Source organism: Fukomys damarensis, unplaced genomic scaffold (assembly GCF_012274545.1).
Source record: "Fukomys damarensis isolate Sample0158 unplaced genomic scaffold, DMR_v1.0_HiC HiC_scaffold_39, whole genome shotgun sequence".
NCBI lineage: Eukaryota > Metazoa > Chordata > Mammalia > Rodentia > Bathyergidae > Fukomys > Fukomys damarensis.
In genome coordinates this window covers 107,996,276-108,018,727 of record NW_022900951.1, presented here as the reverse complement: position 1 = coordinate 108,018,727, position 22,452 = coordinate 107,996,276, and the positions used below count along the sequence as shown (strand labels likewise).

The window sequence follows — 22,452 nt, the reverse complement described above, 5'->3', positions numbered from 1 at the left end:
TTTCATCTTTTCATTCTCTCACATTTTTTTCTTTTCCCTTTTTACTCTTCCCCTACCCGTCCCACCTTCCCTACACCTTTAGCTCCTTTATTCCCATTTCTAAATGTCAGTAATCTTATTAGAATCTTATGCATTATATATGTATTTTTGAAAGTATGTAAGAAAGTAATAAAATAGTTTGTCAGTTGTCTCAATGAATGGTGTAATAGTGCTTTACTTCTTGGGCAATACATACTGTAAATCCTTGGCAAACACCATGTTTGTTGACAAAATATTGCAAGTGTGATGCCTAAGAGCTAAAATATAACACAGACACGTGAACTAGTCTCGGGAAGAAGTTGTAAAACATTTAATGACAAAAGAATTTTTTTTATTCCAATTTTAAATGAAAACCCAGTGGCATACAATGACCATCTAGGCTTTTGCTTCTCTCTTGACAAAGACTTGGCAACAATTCAACACAAAAGGCGAGGAAGTAAAAACAGACTAGCTGTCTGGGAGAAAAATATATCAGAGGCTCCTTGAAATTGTCAATTGGTAACCCTGTATTCCATATCTCAGGACCAATCAATTCCCTGTCTCCTTTGGGCCTGGAACTAACTGCCTGAAGCACAGAAGATGTCAAGTGAAAGTGCCCAGTGGTAGGGAGCAGAAGTGGGATGGCAATTTAACTTCTGAGCAGAGAAGATTCCTGAGGAAAAGGTGTGGATTTAGGTTTCAATTTGGCTTCACATAGAAAACAGCTGAGTGAGCTAGTGGTACCTGGCTGGGCAAAATTCCTGGCAGCCATCTTTCCTGGCATCTATAGTTCGAGTGGCTTTTTTTTCAGATTGGAAGGGAGGGAGAAGAGCACCAGCGGCCGCCGCTTGTGCCCACAAGTGGAGCACTACTGCCATCGTGCGGAAAGAGTTTCAGAACGTGAGGCGCTTTTACCTCTCCCTTCCCATGAGGCCTAGCTATTGGAGAAGGTGTGGCCTATAACGAGATCGCGGCTCATCCTCCTCGCCTTCTCTGAAGACCCTAGGAAAGACCTGCTCACTGCTGCTACCTTGATGTATGGCCTGGGGAGTGAGGGGCCAGAAGTGGGCCAGCAGCTTCCAGGAGCCGCCATCACAGGAAGTCATGGGGTGGGGCCTTGGTTCCTCCCAGTGAAGACTGGACAGAAGGATTTACTAAGACAATTTATGGAACTGAAGGCTCTTGTGGAACCTGCAACCTTTTCTTTGGAGCAAGAGTTTGCAGGCAAAAGCCAGTTGTGAAGGCGCACACCAAAATCCCAGTGTTGAGTCAGAATGATTATGAATTTGAAGTCAGTGTGAGCTATACGGTGAGCTCAAAGCCAGCCTGCACTCTATATCAAGACCCTGGCTCCAAAAAAAAGAAAAAAAGTTTACAGTTCAGCCTGTAATTCAACCTCCAGTACTACTACCACCACAAAACCCAAAAGCAAAAAGCAGGTCTTTACTTGAGGCCACTGGCAATGAAGGGATCCCTGGATGCAGAAATGTGAGAACAGCAAGGAAAGGCAATTTTCAGTTGCATACAGAAGGGAGCAGATATTTACTGAAGATCTTAGATGTGTGGATGCCCTTATTGTGTGGATGCCTCAAGAGTCTGAAGAGGTCAGAGGAGAGTTGCATTTTCTGCTATAACAACTGTGCATAAAAATGCTAGGACCAAGCACAGTTAAAAAGGCTGGAGATCAACCTACAATTGAAAGACTCTATGTCTGCTGCACATGGTGTTGGCTGGGACCTCATCCCAGGTCTTCATGCATGGCTGACATACCAGGTGCATTGTAAAGAAGCATGTTTCCTTCTAGAAATGCAAAACAGGTCGCAAAAGTGATGCAGATGAAAAGCACTCAAAGTCAATGAACTATGAATACAAGGGTATTTTCTCATTAAGGCGAGGGACATTTGTGAAAAACCTTACAACTGGTTGGATAGTGAAGGGTGGAAGACTGAAAGCTTTGCCCAAAGATCACGAAGAAGGGAAAAAGGCCTATACTGGTCACTTGTAGTAAACTTTGTACTGGAAGTTCTAGTCAAGTAATTAGGCAAGAAGTATGCAGAAAATTGGAAGAAGGAAAGGGTCTCTGATTGCCAATTCCATGATCTTATTAAAAACATTCCTTAAAAATTGACAAAAACCATAGTAGAGCTAATAAATGAATGCAGCAAACAGTGCAGGACAGAAAATGAACTCAGAAAAATCAGACGTAGAGCTGCCTGTAATCTCAGCACTCAGGAGGCTGAATTCAAGGCTAATCCGAACTGCAGAGGGAGACAGTCTCAAAAACAAACACAAATTATTCTAATTTGTATATGCATATGCTAGCAATGAACAATCTGGAAATGAAACAAAGAAACAAATCGTTCAAATTTGTATATGCATATGGTAGCAATGAACAATCTGGAAATGAAATTAAGAAGCCAATTCCATTTACAATAACATAAAAAATATTAATATTTTCGGGACAATATTCTGCTAAAGAGATAAAAGATTTGTATTTGAAAATTATAAAATATTCCTGAAGGAATTGAAGAAAGCTTAATTCAATTAAAAGACACCCTGTGTTCATGAGTTGGAAGACCGTGTATGATTAAGATGGCAATACTGCTCAAAATGATGTACAGATTCAATACAATTCCTTTCATTGTCCCAATGATGCTTTTTGCAGAATTAGAGAAGATCCTAAATGTCCTATGCAATTGCAAGAGATGTGAATAGCCAAAATATTTTTTGTTTGAGACAAAGGCTCGCTGTGTACTCTAGGCTGATCTCAAACACTGGATCCTCCTGCCTTAGCCTCCTGAGTGCAGCAATCATATGGGTATGATATTTACACCAGGCTCAAAACAGTTGTTGAGTAATGAACACAAACTTGAGGTCTCACGCTTCCAGATTTCAAAACTTACTACCAAATCTACAGTAATCACATCAGTGTTCTACTCAAGAATAGGCACAGAGATCAGTAGAGTATCTTGAGAGCCCAGAAATAAACCCATACACTATGGTCAATTGACTTTCATCAGGGACACTCAGTGGAGGAATGAATAGTACTTTTAATCAATCATTGATGCTACAGCATGTGGTTACTCACAAAACAGTGCAATGAGACTTCTGCCTCATGGCATGTGCAAAAATAAACTCAAAATGTATAAAAGATGTAAGTGTAAAAGTTAAAATGAAAATGAATGTAAGGGTAAACTCTGGATTTTGCAGTAGTTTCTTGAATAGGCTGTCAAAAGCACAATCAGTGGGAAAAAATGAATTTGACTTCGTCAGAATTTGAAAGTGTTTTAGAACAGTGGACATTATCAATGCATAAAGAGGCATCTAGCCTAATAGAATATATTTCCAAAGAAATTAAAGAACATCTGTTATCCAAAATACCTAAAAAATGTATCACTCAACAGAAAAAAAAGAGAATACAATTTTTAAAATAGACAATGGAGGGCCGGGGATTTAGCTCAGTGGTTCGGTGGCCTACGTCGCAAGGGCAAGGACCCGAGTTCGATCCCCAGTACCAAAAAAAAAAAAGACAAGGGACTTGAATAGATGTTTCTCCCAGGAAGTTATATAAATAGCCAACAATCACATGTAAAGGTAGTTTAATATTATTAGTACACACAAATAAAAATAAAAACCACCTCATGGTACCACTTCACATACAGTAAGCAGGAAAAAATGGGATAATCAAGTACTGTCAAGCAGGTGGAAAAAATAGAACTTTCCTTTAAGTGCTGGTAGGAATGCAGTATTGTGCAGCTGCTGTGGAAAAGTTTGTGGATGCTCATAAAATTTAAATCTGGCCATTCCACTCATATAACCAAAAGAATTGAAAACAGATACTGAAACTCATACTTTTATATAGTTGTCCGTGGTAGCGATAGTAAGAATGCCCAGAAGGCAAATATCTTTTATTAGTAAATAAACTTAATGTGGTATGTGCATAAAAGGCATATTATTCAGTCATGAAAAAGATGAACTACTGGTGTGACTTATACCATGGATGAACATTGAAAACATACTACTTAAAATAAACAAGCACAGAAGGCCAAATTTTGTGATGAGTCTTCATATGAACTCCCTAATATAGGTAACGCCATAGAGACCAAAGAGCAAAATAGTGGCTGCTGGTAACTGGACAGGGTCGGGAGAAAGGAATGAAAAAAATCTCAACTTGAATGGGGCCAGAGCTTCCTTCTGTGGGAATTAAAATTAGAGGTAAATTCTGGCATAGCATTGTGAATGTTTTTAATGCCACTAAACAGGACACATTAAAATGGGTAATTTTGTTACATGAATTTTACCTCTATTTTAAAAAGTGACAGTATTTTTCAAACATATCAGTAGTTCCAAGAAACTTAGTTATATCTTAAATGTATTCAAATTGTAAGTGAAGAACACTTAAGCATGAACAATTATGCTATAGGAGAGTTCAAACATCTCTTTATGAAACTATTATATATGTATAAGGAAGAGATGATAATACATGCACAGACTTTTTTTTTTTAACTACTGAACATTGAACTCAGGGCCTTTGCAGTAAGCTGCACTTCCCAAGCCCTTTTTAATTAAGACAGGATCTTCATAAGTTGCGGAGTTGCCCGGCCTGGCATGCAACTTTCCATCCTCCTAACTCAGGCTCCAAGAGTGCGGGGAATAGAGTCCTGTGCCAGCTTCCCAAACCTCCCCTATCTTCATCTCTGCCACCCACCCCTTTGTCCCCCCACCTGGCTCACAGACATTTAAATTGTTCACACTGGGGTTGGCCTACCAAGTGCTTAATATTTTATCATTTCTTTCTTTCTTTTTTTTTTTTTTGTACTGGGGATTGAACTCAGGACCTTGTGCTTGCAAGGAAGGTGGCAGCACCACGGAGCTAAATCCCCGGCCCTATGTTATCATTTCTTAAAGGTGTAGAATGAAATATAAAGTATCAACCAATAGAAAATATATATTGGTATGCATATGTGCCAATGGTGGCGTAAGGCCTGTGTAAAGTGACGAATGCATGTAACGATATCTAAAGAGAAAAGGGTTGCATAGGTACATCTATTTGGAGGCATATACAAATTCCAAAACCTGTGCATTTATGATCATGGTCAGTGTTAGACTGAGAATGTGCTTTTTTTTGTACCAGGGATTGAATTTGGGATCTTGTACTTGCAAGACAGGGCAGAACCACTGAGCTAAATCCCCACCCCTGTCCATGTATTTTTAAAAATTTATATGTATATAAACATATTAATGAAAGACAGGAGTTGCATATGAATGGTTTGACTACATCCATCTTTAAATTCTCAGGAAAGACCTCAGGGTGCCTGAATATTAAAGGAGCCAGTTTTGAACAATTCTTCCTCAAATTTGCTTTCTTTCTTCGTGGCCTTTAAAGGCAAAATTTTTAAATCATGCCTGAGGCTCAGACAGGAGGAGCAACTAAATTAAAGGCCAGTCTGAGATATGTAGTAAGTTAAGACCAGTCTGGAGTATAAAGAGTCTCTGTCCTCAAAATTTAAGATTTAAAAAAAATTTTTTTTTTTGTACTGGGGATCGAACTCAGGTCCTTGCACTTGCAAGGCAGGCAGCAGAACCGCTGAGCTAAATCCCCGGCCCCCCCAAAAAAACTTTTTAAAAGACAGTTTCTCCCTAAATTGCTGAGATGTCCAAGCTGAGCTTGAATTTGTGATTGATCCTCCTGCATCAGACGGGGAAGTATTGCGATTATAAGCATTGCACTCACCAGGACTCTAGGAGAAAAACTTGAGAAGAATTAAAAACTACTAATTTTTCTAGTGTAAATGTATATGTAATTATATAATTATATATATATGGTTTAGTTATATAAATTGATTTTAATTATATAAATAATTTTATGGATAAAAATGTTAAATGAGAACTTAATATTTTTGTAATGAGTATACCAATTAAGAAGATCTTTGCAAAGCAAATGTTTATTTTCTACAATCCAGGTTCTGCATTTTATTTCAATATCAAAAACTTTCTGGGAATCAGAAGTAAAAATGACCATTGTAAAACCCAATGAGTAACTAAATATAATTTAAATGTAAATGTATTGTGTTTCACTGTCTACTTAGAACTTTGTCTCTATGTATTGAAAGAATTGGAAAAGATACACAAAAAAGTTGGTGTATAATACAAAGCTTTATGGTCGTGCTTGTTTCTTGATGAGTACATGGTTATTTTACAAGTTTTCAAAGCTCCATCTTTGAGTTAACAATGAGAAAACACAATGTCCCCTAAGTGAAAACGTTAATCTACATGGGAACTAATGATAGGCCACTTAATAATGTGGAAAAATATTTGTACTCCAATGTTAAAGGATGAAACCATGACACCAAGTGTGACCTCGGTGAATGGAATTTATAGTCCTTCAATTATGCATGTCACACCAAGAAGGACATTGTGTAACCTTCAGTCTTGAGAGGTACCTGGACCTTCCTCTATAAGCTCCCCTTGACATCAACCTCCCCTAGGCACACAGGACTGGTGCCAATGTCATAATATAGAGTAGCCCTCTCAGGGAATCTGGGAAGTGTGTCAGGATGAGAATCAAGTAACCTGGAGCCTCGATTTGTCATGCTCCAAGCCCTTATTATGAGCATTTTCTTTTCCTTCCTAAGCATGGATTCCTAAAGATTGGTCCCCAGTACCACAAGACACTTTGATTTCAAGAGGAAACACTGGAGATTGAAGAAAAGCAGAAGTGAGAAGACTTGGTCACTTGGCAATTGAGTTCTTCAGAATCTACCAGATGTGGGTGAGTAGTTTAGATGCCCCTCCCCTGTGGAACAAGCGATGTTCCTGTTAGATCTAATTCATATCAAATAGAAACTAAAAAGGATTCAAGGAGTGGTGCAGTTTCATCGAATCAAGCCATGTTTCCTGGTATCTCTGGCTCTTTTGGCATTATTTTTCAAATTGTATGGGCGGAAGCTGCAGTTGGAGGCACAGCTAATTGGGTCTTCTGTGACAATGCTGTACTGACATCTAGGGAAACGTTTCCATAAAACCCTAAAACATGAGCTTAGGTATTCCTCTTTGAAAGTCCTAGATGTTGACCAAAACAGAGTATCTCGGACATCAGAGGATCATACACCCCTTTTCGTCTATAGGCAGCTAGGAACAAGTCATACTTAAGGAGTTGGTGTGAAACTTGGAGAGTGATGAACCAAGACTCAATGTGTAGGTGCCACCTAGAGCCAGAGTGTCCTTTCTGTTCTCACACTGCTGCAGCTAGGGACTGGAATACTGATAGAACAGTGACATCACTTAAAGGTAAAATAATTTTGGCTCCAAAGGACAGGAATAGGACACAGGTGCTACAGCCTGCTTTTGTCTGCAGGAGTCCTTCTGGTATTGTCCACCCTGGGAGGAACCGAGGCCCCGCCCCACGACTTCCTGTGATGGCGGCTCCCGGCAGCAGCTGCTGGTCCGCTCTATGTACCAAGCTCCCCAGGTTCTACACTGAGGTAGCTTCAGTGTCTAGGTCTTTATTAGGGGCTTAATAGAGTCAGGGAGGCCTATCCTGGAGTGCTAGCCTCTTTCATTTTGCTACAGGCAGGATATTATCCCACCTACTAGACCTCCTGGAAAGAGAGCTGTTGTGATGGTGCTAGGTGCGCTGAAACTCTTTCCGCACGATGGCAGTGGCGCACCACGCACGAGCCCAAGCATTGTCTTACAGTGTTTTGCTTCCGCCCTTCCTGTCTGAAAAAAATGACACCAGAGACAGTTGCCAAAAAGTAAGAGCACCTTGCCTTTTGCCCAGTTTGTTGCCAGGAGCTCACAAGGCCTTGATTTTTCTTTTGTTTTCCACCAGAAACCTAAATTCACTTTCCTTCCTCAATACTCTCATCCTTTCAGACATTAATTGTGATTCTACCTGATCCATTCTGGTATCGTTTTCTTCATGTAGCATTGCTTGCGTAGTGGGTTCCTTGTCATCTAGTTGTGTCTTTCACTGGATAACGTTTTGGATGATGAGAGGAAAAAGAGGAAATTGCTTCAAACCCGGAGATCTTCTCTAGTTAGTTCTCAAATCCAAACAGTTTGTGACCTGGGTATCCTCCAAGAGGAGTACTGAGTCCCTCATTTTGTGACCTTATGAATGGTAGACAATTTTTCCTGAATCATAAGAGGAAGGACTAAGTAAATAGCCTTCATTGTCACAGGCTGTTATGGCTTGTGTCTAGATGCCCCCTGCCCCAAGCCTCATGGGTCTTGGGTGAGGCTTTTTCAAAGGTGGCTAAATCTAGAGCATTGGGATACTGAAATTGATTCTCAATTCTATGCTAGGCTCAAGGGCACTAGGATTAAGGGTGTGAGTGCTACCTGCCCTAAGTAGTACAAATAAAATAAAAGGGGCAGAAAGACACTGTTAAGGACCCTTGCTGGCTTTTGCTGTCTTACACTGCCAAGAATGTTGCATCTGCCAAGTGTCACCCTTCTTTGTAGCCAGCCAACTATGGACTGAAACCTCTGCGAACTGTGAGCTAAATAAACTTTCTCCCTTTAACTTTGGGTGTCAGGCATTTTGGCTCGGCAACCAGAAAAGTAACTGAGACACATGCCATACATACTTAGTATGGCAGAACACTTATAGATACATGGATATCACTTTCTGTGAGAGTTTAAACTGTCTCATTTTCTCATCATTTAACAGACACACTTAACCTGATGGAATGTAAAATAGGTAAAACTATTAAAAGTGGGCATAGGTAAGGACTTTCTGAAAAGAACATGAATTGTACAAGAAGTAGCATCAAGAATCAACAAAGGAGATTATATTAAATGTAAAAGCTTCTGCACAACAAAGCAGACAATCTACAGAGTGAAAAGACAAACTACAAATGGGAAAAATTGGCAACTACTCTCAGATAGAGAACTAATATCTAAAATATATAAACAACTAAAAAAATTGAGACCTCCCAAAATAAAAGACTCAATCAAAAAATGTGCAACTGACATAAATAGACACTTCTCAGAAATAGAGACAGCCAATAAATACATGAAAAATGTTTAACATCTTTGGCCATTGGAGAAATGAAAATTAATAAAATCCTGAGATTCCATCTTACTCCAGAAAGAATGTCTGTCATCAAGAAGTCAAATAATAATGAATGCTGGTGAGGATGCCTGGGAAAAAGGAACCCTTCTACATCGTTGGTAGGAATGTAAACTAGTACAAACACTATGAAAATCAGTATAAAATTTCTTCAAAAAACTAAAAATAAACCTGATGTTTACTTACAGGCTCAGGCCTGTAATCCCAGCACTCAGGAGGCTGAGGCAGGAGGATCTCTGTGAGTTTGAGACCAGCCTGGGCTACATAGTGAGTTCCAGATCAGTCTCAACTACATAGATCCTGTCTCAAAAAACCAAAAAAAAAAAAAAAAAAAAAAAAAAAAAAAAAAAAAAAACACTAAAAATAGAAATTCCATTCAACCCAGCTCTTCCTCTTGTAGTTATCTTCCCCAAAGAGTTAAAGACATCATATTAATGTGATATATGAACATCTATGTTTATAGCAGTACAATTTATAATAGTTACATCTTGGAAGAAAACTAAATGTCCATCAATAGAGGAATAGATAAAGAAAATGATATTTGTATATAACAGAATACCACTCTGCCTTAAAGAAAGATAAATGAGTCATTTGGAAGAAAATAGATGAACGTTGTTACCACAATATTAAGTGAAATAAATCAGACACACAATCTTAAATATCACAGTGTTTCTTTCTTTTTTGCGGGAGGGTAGCAGAGATCCAACTATGGTCCTTGTGCTTGCAAGACAGGCAGCAGAACCACTGAACTAATTCCCCGGCCCTCTTTCTTTTCTTTTTTTTTAATGCCCTTCCCTCCGTCTCCCTTGCTCCTTCTTCTTCCAGTCCCCTATGTCATTTTTTCATTCTTTTTAATATTAGGAATCTTAGCTAATGTTATGGCATATAATGTTTATATTACTTGGGGTTATTAGGTTCCTGGACATGGCACATATTTATTCTACTTACTACCCCTTCCCCTCCTCCCTGTTCACACTTTTTCCCTGGGATCACTTCCCTGTTGCAAGAGATTCATTCCTGTTTCCTCTTCAGTATACCCTGTATCATTCTCTTCATTTGTATTTGCCTCACTCAGATGAGAGAAACCATATGGTATTTAAGCTTGAGTGTCTGGTTTATTTTACTCTACATTATATGTTCTGGGTGAATCCATTTTCCTTCAGATGTCTCATATCTGTCATTCTTTGTAGTAGAGTAATATTCTATTATATAGATACCATATTTTCTTTATCCAATCATCTGTTGATGGGTATATATAGAATACTTTTAACAAGGTCTCACTACATGGGCCAGGCCGGTCTTGAACTCACTACATAGCCCAGGCTAACTGGAAGTCGGAGTGACCTTCCTGCCTCAGCCTCCCAAGTGGACCTGTTACAGAGTGCACCATCCCACCTGGCTGCAATTTAACTTCCCATTAAAAAAATTTTGATGAAGACGTGTTAATACTGTGTGCTGTTTGATTGCATGTTAAAAACAAAAACAATAACGCGTGTGCATAAAAAAGCCCAAAAAACTAAAACAAAAGCACATTAGAGTTATCTCAGTATCTGGGGAAACCAAAAACAAAAGAAAAACCCGGTTGTATGGTTCCTGTCAGTGGATGTCGTTTTTTTCAGACGGAAAGGGCGGGGTAAGAGCGCTACAAACCAGCGCTCTTACTAGCAAGCGGAGCACTACTGCCATCGTGCGGAAAGAGTTTCAGCACAAGACTCCATGAAGCCCTACTGTTGGAGGAAGCTCTTGCCTGTAGGGAGTTAGAGAAGGTTTAGGTTCTGGATGGGCTTTCTTCCCTTTTTCTGAAGGCCCCAAGAACGACCCGGACACTGGCGCTACCTTGGTGTAGAACCTGGGTGGTAAGGGGTCTGGTGTAGACAAGCACCTGATGGGAGCCGCCATCACAGGAAGACGTGGGGCGGGGCCTCGGTTCCTCCGTGTTGTGAACTGGACCGAGGGACCCCCTCATTCACAGGCTGGCTCTTGGAGCAAGAGTTTGCAGGCTGGAGCTCATGTGGTGGCGTGTGCGTATAATCTCAGCCACGGAGTTAGGTGAATCATGAATTGTCAGCATGGGCTATGCCTTAGTGAGTTTAACTAAATTAGCCTAGGTTACACAGGGAGACCCTGTATCAAAACAAGGACAACAGCAAAACTGGAAGTTTGTGGGCCAAACTAGTCCTGTAGCCAAATAATGGAGTGTTTGCCTAGCATATGTGAAGTCCTGGCTTCAATCCCCAGCATCACCAAAATATATACAAATTAAAAATACAATAAATTTTTTTAAAAACATGCCTTCAAGTAATTTTGTGCAATGGTGCATGGATCCCTAGTTGCTGCAGTGTGAGAGGAGCAAGAACAGGCCATTCCAGGCGGTATAAGTAGCAGCAGGTGGATTTGCTGAAGGTCTCAGGTACCTCCTATTGTTAAAGGCTTTAGGGGCATGAAGAAAAGCCAAAGAAGTGCAACAGTTCTGCATAAAATATGTTGGACTAAAAACAGTTAAAGGACAGGAGATGAATTACAGTTGAAAAATCCTTGTCTTTTGAAGGTAGCCTTACCTTTGAACCCGTATTATATCTTCATACATGGCTGTTGTAGCAGGTGTGTTGTAAAAAAGCATGAATGCCTCTAGATATACAAACCAGGTGGAACAAGTGATGTCAATAAAAGTGGCAGAAAAAGGAACTTCAGCACTTCCTCTCTCCAGAAAAGCAACCAAAAGCAATCAATCAACTATGATTACAAGGGCGTTTTCTCAACAAGGCCAAGGGTATTTATGAAAAGCATACAGCTGGTATTGTACTCATGTAAAAGACTGAACGCTTTGCCCTAACATTGTGAATGGGAGAAAAATTCCCTCTTTGGCTAGATGTATTAAAGTTTGTCCTGAAGTTTTAGCCAAGATAATCAGGCAAGAATAGAGAAGGCATCCAAATTGGAAGGAAGAAGGAAAATGATCCCTGTCAATACCATCATTTCTTACAAAGACAATCCTTAAAAATCCACAAAACCCTCATACTTTGTGGTAAACAGTGCAGGACAGAAAAGGAACTCAGGTGTAGAGTTAGGCATGGTACAGTATGCCTGCAATCACTACACTCACTTAGGAGGCTGAGGCAGGAGGATAATGAAATCAAAGCCACCTAGGCTACAAAGGGTTACTGTGTCTCAAACAAGCAAACAAAAATAAATCATTCTTATTTATGTAACCTTATAGTAGCAATGAACAATCTAAAAATGACTGTGAATGTATTGAATGCCACTGAATTACACACATTAAAGTGGACAATTTTGTTTGAATTTTACTTCAATTTTTTAAAAGTGGTGAAATTTTTAAAACATATCGGTGTTCCCAAAATATGTTAACTATTTTTGAAAAGTATTCTACTTGTAAATGAAGAACCCTTGCTTTAACAGTTTAGGAACATTTTTAACATTGTTATATAAAATACATTATATATGGCTAAGGAAAGGGCACAGGCTTATGGTGTGTGTATGTTGTAGGGGGTGTGGTGTACTGGGGGTTGAATCCAAGTCATTTCCTCTGAGTTACATTCCTGGCCCATGTTTATTTTTTTCTTTTATTTGAGCTGGTCGTGCTAAGTAGTTGAGTTACTCAGGCAGGGCTCCAATTTCAGATCCTCCTGCCTTACATGGCTGGGACTAGAGAAGTGCACCCCCATCCTCATTTTAAAAGTACTTATTTCTTCTCAGCGGCATGGACCTGCCACATGATTTCTAAGCTTCACCTAAAATCAGCTTCCCCTGGGTACACAAGGACTGGTGCCTAGGTCAACAGCAGTCACAGAGAGTGAGTCAGGATGAGAACCAAGCAACTGGAAGCCTAGAATTGCTCTTCTCCAAGCCCAGAAGTGTAAGCATTTTTTTCTCCTTTCTAGGCATGGATCCCTGAGACTTGGTTCCGGATAGCAGGAGACACTTCAATATCAAGAGGAAACACAATGCTTTGCGAAGAACAGAAATGGGAAGAATTGGTCACGTGGAAAGTCAGTTTTTCAGAAGCTGCCTTTTGAGGGTGGGTACATTAGGTTTGGTTTGGTTTTGTTTTGTTTTCCTAGTTCTGGGGACAGAAAAAAGTCTTGCCTTTGAGATCTAACTTTTCATATTAAATAGAAACCAATAGAATAATTACAAGCAAGTTTCTTCACATCAAGCAAACTGAAAGGTAGTCACACTTTCTTTTATCTTTGTCTCTTGTGACATTTTTTCCTATTCCATTTAGGTGTTCTGGTACAATCCTGCCATCTTTCAAAAAATGGTTTCCTAAATCCTAAGCCTTAAAAGGGTCCTCCCTGAAAGCTCAAGTTATTGGAGAAGGCAGAGCCTGTGAGAAGTCAGATGGACCCAAGTTCCTGTAGCTGCCTCACCTTTTTATCTTTTGAGAAAACGAGGAGCAAGACACAAATGCAGAGTGTTGGTGGAGAGCCAGAAGAGTGAGGGACCAGTACTGAGTGTGCAGCTGACACCTAGAAGCAGCCTATCCTTTACACTCACTGCTGCAAAGAGGATGTAGAGGCACAGCGATGCTTAACAACTAGGCCACATTCCAAGAGGTCCCACAGGAGATTTTATTAGGGAAGGCAGGTTAGGGAGAGAGGAGAGGGAGGAGAGGGTAGAAGAAAGACAGAGAGGAAAAGAACAAAGAAAGGAAGGTCCTTTTATCATTTTGGGGATGGGCTACTGCTTATTTATGAGGAATGGGCTACCTTTAACCCATCACAGGCCAGGTTGTCCTTTATGGGTTTGGTCCCGGAGAAACAGGTTTAACCTCTCCGGACCGCATGAGATCTTTAAGAGGCTTCCTAACTTATTCAAAAGGGCAAGAGCAGAGATAACTGCCCCCAAGGGCCTGCATTTGTCTGAGTGGGTTGCTCTGGTCCTATCCACAGTGGAAGGAAACTAAACCTATTCAGGGACTTCCTGTAATGGCGGCTCCTGGCAGCTGCTGGTCTAGGTCAGGACCCTCACTGCTAGGTTCTGCATCAAGGTAGTTCTCAGTGTGGGTCCCTTTTGGGGCCTTAGCAGAATGCAAGGAAGCCCAGCCTGGAGTTCAAACCTCTTCCAATTCATTTACAGGTAGCACCTTTTCCCCAACAGCTAGGCCTTATGGGAAAAGAATGTAAATGCTTCCTGCCTTGCTGAAACTCCATCCGCGAGATGGCAGTAATGCGCCGAGTATGTGCACAAGTGACGGTGTCTACTGCTCTACTCCCGCCCTTCTTGTCTGAAAAAAAGGTAACACAGGCAATACAAATATGGCAGCCTTGTATTTGTACAAAATAACAAAACTGTGATTTTGCTTTAATTTCCAAGAGAAACCAAATGGAGACCTAAATCCACAGTCTTTCTTTGGGACTCTTCTCTTTCAGACATTGATTTTCTGTAGGATTTTGTCCATTCGCGTGTGATTTTCTTCATTAATAGTTGTTCAGTATTTCAAGTGGCATGTAGTTGTATCTTTCAGATGATAAATTTCGTGGATGAAGGCTGAAAAAGGAGGCAATTACTTATTGCCTAGAGGTCTTCTCCAGCATCAATTCAGAAATTCAAGTAGTCTGTGATTTGTCCATTGTCCAAGAGAATCCAGGATGTGTTCATTTTGTACCCCCCCCCCGAATTGTATGCAACAATTTGTCTTTTGACATAAGAGCAGGAGCTATATAAGCTTCACTGTTGCAGTCAAACATGTTCTGCATGGCAGGCTACAGGTAACACTGTCTGAGGATACTCTCAGCTGTATCTCATTTTCCATCATTTACTATGAAAACAGAGCATTTTCCCTTGTCATGAATATTCTTCAGCTATTTTCTGTGGCTTTATGTTGTGAGTGTGTGTGCTATATTTTGTTAGGTATAAAGTTTGATATTCTTTCTGGAGAAAATTAAATGATGTCTGCTATAAGAGAGGCTATTAGAGAAGAGTGAAAACATGTTGGAAGGGAAGAAAAGGCCTAAGTGGTCATGATTAAAGTGTGTTATATGTATGCATAAATTTGCCCAAAGAAGCCCCCCAGTCTATAAATAATATGCAGTAATAAAAATGGAAAAAGAAAAATTATGTTCCTTGCCAAGCATTCAGAAAATAATCAATCACATGCTGATGAGGAAGAAAAGCACTATCAGAAAACATTTCAAATCAACTGATAACTATCTGAGTTCTTACTGTGCACATCTTTTTCTCCCCTGGCATTTTTTTTTTTCAGATGGGATGGGTGAAGTAGAGTTCTTGCAGTTGGGTTATTTTGGTTTTGTGGTGCAATACGCCATCATGAAGACATGATTTCATAAAGATCTAACCCATGAGCTATTCCTTCACAAAAGCCTGGCCTTTAGAAGGTAGAATGTCTGGGAGGTGAGAAAGGCCCCAGTCTCAAGCTTAGTTTTCAGCCACTTGCTCTGATGCCACCAAGAGCAAGGCACCAACACAGAGTGCTTGGGGTAGAAACCTGGAGAGTGAGGGAAAAGGACAGAGTGCAGCTTCTACTTGGAACCAGTCTGTCTTTGTTTTCATAGTGCTACAAGGAGAGACTGACCAAATCCCCATAACACAGGTATATCACCAAAAGGCCTGACAACTTGCTGGAACTGGCAAGAAGGGGAGCTGAGTGCCCACAAGGGGCTGGATTTGTTTCTGAGTGGGTCCTGTCCACACCAAGAAAAACCAAGGCTCTTCCCCAAAACTTCCTGTGGGTTTTTATCATGGTGGCGGCTGGTCCACTCCAGGCCCCTCATTCCCCAGGTTGTACACGAAGTTAGCATCGCTATCCTGGTCCCTGTTGGCCTTAGGAGAAAGTATGGAGGAGGTCAAGGGTGGAGTCTAAACCTCCTCCAACTCACTACAGGAAAGATATTTGCCCAACAGCTAGGCCTCATGGGAAGGGAGCCGTAATGGCGCCAAGTTGACTGAAACTCTCTCCGCATGATGGCAGCAGTGCTTCATTTGTAGGCACAAGTGCTGTCCTCCAGCGCTCTTCTCCAGCCCTTCTTGTCTGAAAAAAAGCCACCCAGAGACAAAAGCACCAGGAACAAGGGCTGTCTTCCATTTTGCTCAACTCTGCTGTAATTTGGCTCTTGTTTTCTTTTCTTTTTCTTTTTTTTTTTCAGCTTTAATTGAGTTTATTGGTACATTTTAGGGATACAGTACAGTTACATTCATTGTTGGGATCTTGTACCTCTACATGACAAGTCTTGGTTCTCATTTTTCCCCCTCGTCCCTGACCTCCCTTCACCCCCCCTCTCCTCCCCATCTACAAACACTTTATTTCCATCTTTTCATTCTCTCACATTTTTTTCTTTTCCCTTATTACCCTTCCCTTACCCGTCCCACCTTCCCTACACCTTTAGCTCCTTTCTTCCCATTTCTAAATGTCAGTAATCTTGTTAGGATCTTATGTATTATTACAGATTATTCACACCAGGGTAGCTTTTGTTTTCTAAGTGAAACCAAATTTACTCCAAAATCCAAATTCTTTCCCTCAGGACTCTTAATGCCTTACAAGATAAATGAACATTAGTGATGCTCTGTTATAGAGCTTGAGGTGGAAGGCCAATACTGAGTTCTAGGAGTCCAGGAGATTGTGATGCAGGAAGTCTTTTGCAAAGCTGAGGTTATTCTCAATGTGGATTGGGTTAGAGGATTCCACTCCAAATGAAATGCGGGCTCTTCTAGGCACTTAGCTGTTTTTGTTTTTTTGCCCATTGGGACCAAATGTTAGCAGGCCTTCATTTGATGTCATTTTACTATGGAACATGTATCTCTTGTATAAGGACAGAACAAGAAGGACAAGTCAGTTCCTTGTGGTATATTACAGGAAAAGGCTAAATAAATCAAGTATTCAGAAATAACTAGGCTCCTTTCCAGGAACCAGGAAGGCCTAAGGAGAAGCACAACCACCTTTCCAGGCCAAGATTTGTGGAAAGTTCTTCTAAAGGAGCATTTCCAAAAACACTCATGGAAAAGAAGTATTCCATTAGTAGTTTAACTATGAATAGTTAAGTGGCATTTCTCATGGATATCAAAAACAGTGAAAATTTTTGAAACCAAACTAGTATTTAAAGTCCTTGCTGGAGAGAAGCAGCACTGCCTGTGATAACATCTCACTTCTTCATACATGACTGTTGGGCCAAGTACATTGTAGATTGTAAAGATGCACAGTTATGTCTTGAAATGCCAAAAACAAGCTGCAAAGGTGATGTCAGTGAGGATGGTGAAATTAACAGCTCCAGGAGTCCATGCCTCCACAAAAGCAATATTGAGCCAGCAGTGAACCTGCAGTGTGTCACAAGCCATTTTTACACCTTTCTGGATCTTGGTAAAAACTTAGAACCAAGGAAGGCTTGGAGAAAGAGGAAGTAACTTCTTTGATTCTGCTCCTTTGAGAGTCGGGGCTGTGGCATTTTAAATTGCCTGCTTACCATCCCCAGATCTGCACACTGCTGTGAGGATGACTCCTTTCATTTTCTTGCATGGGAGGCATACAGAACTTCTCTCAAAGACTTGTGGTCGTCCACTTTGACCTGTCTGGTGGCTCAAGGAAGGACTACTGCAAGAGCTTGCCTTTGTTTTTTCTGACTTATAATGTTACCAGGTCTGGGACAGCTTCCTGAGAGGAATTTGTTGAAAGCATTTTTTTTTTTTTTTCTGTACCAGGCCTGGAACTCGGGTCCTTGAGCTTGTGAGTCAGGTGGTAGAACCACTGAGCTAATTCCCTGGTGACTGATAGCATTTAAAGGTACTAATATTGACAGGCTACCCCAGATCTGGAAGCAAGTGCTACGATAAGCAGTAGATACTTACGGAAACTGTCACAGTACTAAGGGGACCAATAAACTAACAACACATATTTTAGCAGCCACACAGGATAAAGAATACAGACTGACAAAAGCAATTGAGAGAAGTCACCATAAAAGCAAACAGTAACAACAGTTTAAAAGTGCTGTCGTCTTAACGTCTGTGGTGGGGTGCTTTTAGGACTCTGATTTCTTGATTTTGATACATTATAATATTAAAATATCCAGCTTTTAGTGATAAAAAATGAGACATATCAAGATAGAAGAAACAATCCATTCACGGGAAAAAATAAACATAGAAACTGTCAAGAAGGAAACAGTATCGCATTTACTACAAATGCTTCAAATTAACTCTTAAATATGCTCAAAATGCAAGGGGGAACAAAATACAAAGAACTAAAAGAACACAGGAGAAAAATGTTTCATTATTAAAGCATCAACAAGATAGAAATAATTTTTTTTCTCATTGAGTTTATTGGTACATTTAAGGTATACAGTACAGTTACATTTATTATTGGGATCCTGTACCTTTGCATGACAGGTCTTGGTTCTCATTTTTTCCCATTGTCCCTGCTCTCCCTTCACCACCTCCTCCCCTCACCCTTTACAAACATTTTATTTCCATGTATTTATTTTCTCCTATTTTTTTCTTTCCCTTATTACCTTTCTTTTACCCTTCCCACTTTCCCCATACCTTTAGCCCTTTTCTTCCTATTTCACATTAGAAATAATTTTTTATAATACCAAATATAAATTTGTAACTGAAAGGTACAATAACCAAAATGAAAAATTTCAAGAAGCTCCCAATGGCAGACTCGATCAGTAAAATTAGTGAGCTCTGGATATGGTGGCGCACGCCTGTTAATCCCAGCACTTAGAAGGCTGAGGCAGGAGGATCACCATAAGTTTGAGGCCATCTTGGGCTACAGTGAATTCAAGGCCAGCCTGAACTACATAGTGAGACCCTGATGAGGAGGGAAGGGTGTTAGTGAATGTGAACATAGATCAATAAAAACATGAATATATGTATCTAAGAAGATCAACAAACTATGTAAACTATACACAAGGAGTTACACAGTCACAAGGCAAATCAATGATATTGAAAGCATGAAAGAGAAAGATCTTGTCATATACAAGAAATATTCAATAAAATGAAGTCCATTTTCTCCAGAAACTGAAAGGTAAAAGGTAGGGGTTAGCATTTAAAGTTGTAAAAGAGAAAAGAAAGCCTGTTAATAATTCCATATCCAGGAAATCTAAGTTTCAAAAATGTAAGATAAGTTAAGACATTCCTGAATAAAAAATGAATGGAGTTTATGATTAGTAGACACCTCATATTGCAAACAGAAAATTGAGTCCTTCAAGATGAAAAGAGAAGGCATTAGACAGTAACTCAGTCCATATTAAGGAAAACACATAGCGAAACTTATGTGAGGTATGATGTAAAAATGTGGTGAACGTTAACATTTTTAAAAATTCATCACAGTGAAAATACATTGCTATTACTCCTCCCCAAAAAAACTCCCCTTTGCTTTGAGTACCACCCAATCTGATCCTATTTGCCACTTTCTGAAGCAGTTCTTAAGTCCTCTTTCATCACTGTCTGTAGTTGGACTTTTGTGCTGTGGCTGTGTGATAACGAGCAGAGGCACAGGGAGTACTGGAGATGGCACTTTAACTTTAGACAAAAGAAGATTCCTGAAAAGTTATGAATTAGGAAGAAGAATAAAAGTCTTGGACATAGGGTTCAGTTTATTTTTGGGTGGAAAACATAAGCCAACTCACCACAGAGTGAAATTGTGGCACCAGGCTGAAAAAACTCTTTCTTGGCACCTGGATGGAGTTTTTTCATACAGGAAGGGAGGGAGAAGAGCACCAGAGGGCAGCGCTTCTTCCCTTATTTGGAGCACTGCTGCCATCTGCGGAGAGAGTTTCAGTCCATCACGCACCTGGGCAGCTCCCTTCCCATGAGGCTTTGTTCTTGGGGAAGGTCCTGCTGTAACCTGTTGGAAGAAGCTTGGACTCTAGGCTCTGCTTCCTCGTCTCCTTTTGAGGTCTCAAGAGAGACCTGGACACTGGAGCCACCTCGCTGTAGAACCTGGGTAGTAAGGGGCCTGACATGGGCCAGTAGCTGTCAGGAGATGTTGACATACGAGGTGGTGGGGTGGAACCTTAGTTTTTCCCCTTGTAGCAGGAACAGAGGGATCTACTCTGAGACAAAGGCAGGCTCAAGAGAATACCTGTCACGTATTCCTGTCCTTTAGCATAAGAGTTTGCAGGCTAAATGTGGGCATGACGATATGCTTCTATAATCTCAGCAATGAGACAAGAGGATCATGAGTTCAAGGTCAGCCAGGGCTACATAGTAAGACCTGGTCTTATTTTTAAAAAGAGAAAGAGTTTGCAAGACAGGCTGGGGATATAGTGGATTGTTATAGTTTTTTGCTTGTCATGCTTTAGATCCTTCCTTAAGTCCCCAGTACCATCACACACACACACACACACACACACACACACACACACAGAGCATGTCTTGAAGTGATATCACTGGGCTATGGTGCATGAATCCATAGGTGCTGGAGTATGAGAACAGCAAAGACAGGCCCCTTCCAGGTGGCATATAGTAACACCAAGTGTAGTTGCTAAAGGTCTCAGGTGCCCCTATTTGCCCCCTATTTTGTGTGTGTGTGTGTGTGTGTGTGGCCTGAAGAGAAGGCCAAAGAAGAGTTGTGTCTTCTACATAAAATGTGGAGGACCAAGAACAGTTAAAAGGCTAGGAGGACAACCTGCAAATGCAGAGTCCTTGTCTGTTGGAGGTGACACTACCTGTGACTTCATATCATGTTTGCATAGGTGGCTATCATAGCAGGTACATTAAAAAGAAGCATAAGCAGGTGGAAAAGCAAAGCAAGTGGCAAAATAATGTCAATAAAGTGGCAGAATAAGGGACTCTAACATTCCACCCCTCAAGAAAAGCAACCAAAAGCAATGAAGTATGATTAGAAGGGCGTTTTCCCATTAAAGCAAGGGGTATTTATGCAAACCATACAGCGGGTAGTATTCTCAAAAGTGAAAGACTACAAACTTTGCCCTAAAATCACAAGCAAGCAAAAATGTCCACTCTGTTCTCTTGTGTTGAACTTTGTACCAGAAGCTCTATCCAAGGTAATCTGGCAAGCAGCTTAAAGAGAACTAATCCAAATTGGAAGGAAGAAGGAAAATGGTCACTGCCGATTTCACCATCTTGACCCTACTAGAGCTAATAAATGAAAGCAGCAAACAGTTCCAGGCAGAGGAGAATCTTATAAAACTCAGATGTAGTGGTAGGCATGGGAGCACATGCCTAAAATTTCCGTATACGAAGTGCAGGGCAGGAGGATCATGAATTTAAGACAAGCCAGAGCTATTCAGCACTCCAGAGACTGAGGCAGGAGGACTGCCATGAGTTTGAGGCCAGCATGGGCTACATAGTGAGTTCAGGGCCAACCTGAACTACAAAATGAGACCCTGTCTCAAAAAACCAAACCAGAACAAGGCAAACACAAATCAGTCACATTTGCCTATGTATATTCTAGCAATGAGCATCCTGAAAATTTAATTAAATCAATTTCTTTTACAATAGCATCAAAATAAATAATATACTCTAAACAAATTTTTGTTAAAGAGAAAGACTAGTATATCGCAAACTATAAAACATTGCTGAAGGAACTGAACATGGCTTAGTTATATTAAAAACACCCTGTGTTCCTGAATTGGAAGACTGAATATGGTTTTATGGCAATGTATTAACAACTTTTGTTTGCTTGTTTGTTTGTTTTTTGTACCAGGGAAGGACTTTGTGCTTGCCAGGCAGGTGCTACACCACTGAACTAAATCCTTGGCCCATAATCTTTAGAGTCACTGAAATCAATATCATCCCAATGACCATCCTTACAAAAAAAAAAAAATAGAACAGCTAAATCTAAAATTCTTATTGAACTCCAAGAAAGCTTAATAGCCAAAACAATTATTTTTATTAGTTTTTCTTTTGGATACTGGGTCTCCCTAGGTCATGTACACTGATATAAAACTGAAGATCCTACTGCTTCAGCCTCCCCACTTGCTGAGACCACACGTGTGTGCCCCCAAATCAGACTCAAAACAATTCATGAGTAAGAAACACAAGATGAGGACTAATACTTCCAGATTTCAAATTAGACTAGATATAGAGATCAGTGGAATATCTTTAGAGTCCAGAAATAAAGCCATAAACAATGCTCAGCTGACATCAACAGTATCATCAAGGTTATTCAATGGAGGAATGATTAAACAATCCCACTGCTACAGAGGATTTGACTCAGTGGCACCACACCTGCCTCAAAAGTGCAAGGTCCTGAATTCTATCTCCGGTACTCAACAAACGAACAAGAAACAAAAACCAAAACATAATTGCAATGCTGCAGCAATTGAATATCCACATATCAAACAGTATAGTCAGAACCCTGCCTCACATTATATGCAAAAATTAGCTCCATAAACTATGAAACTTTGAGTCAAATTACAGGG

At 40.3% G+C, this 22,452-nt stretch overlaps 1 long non-coding RNA gene across 7 annotated transcripts in view; it reads left to right on the top strand.

Annotated features, from left to right (window-relative positions):
* Positions 1-22,452, top strand: part of LOC104854971 — a 119,035-nt gene that overhangs the window by 26,414 nt on the left and 70,169 nt on the right. For all 7 annotated transcript variants that reach the window (XR_004515848.1, XR_004515851.1, XR_004515849.1 and 4 more), the window contains exons 2-3: positions 6,654-6,790; positions 12,997-13,133. This is a non-coding gene — a long non-coding RNA (uncharacterized LOC104854971). The remainder of the gene's footprint in view (positions 1-6,653; positions 6,791-12,996; positions 13,134-22,452) is intronic.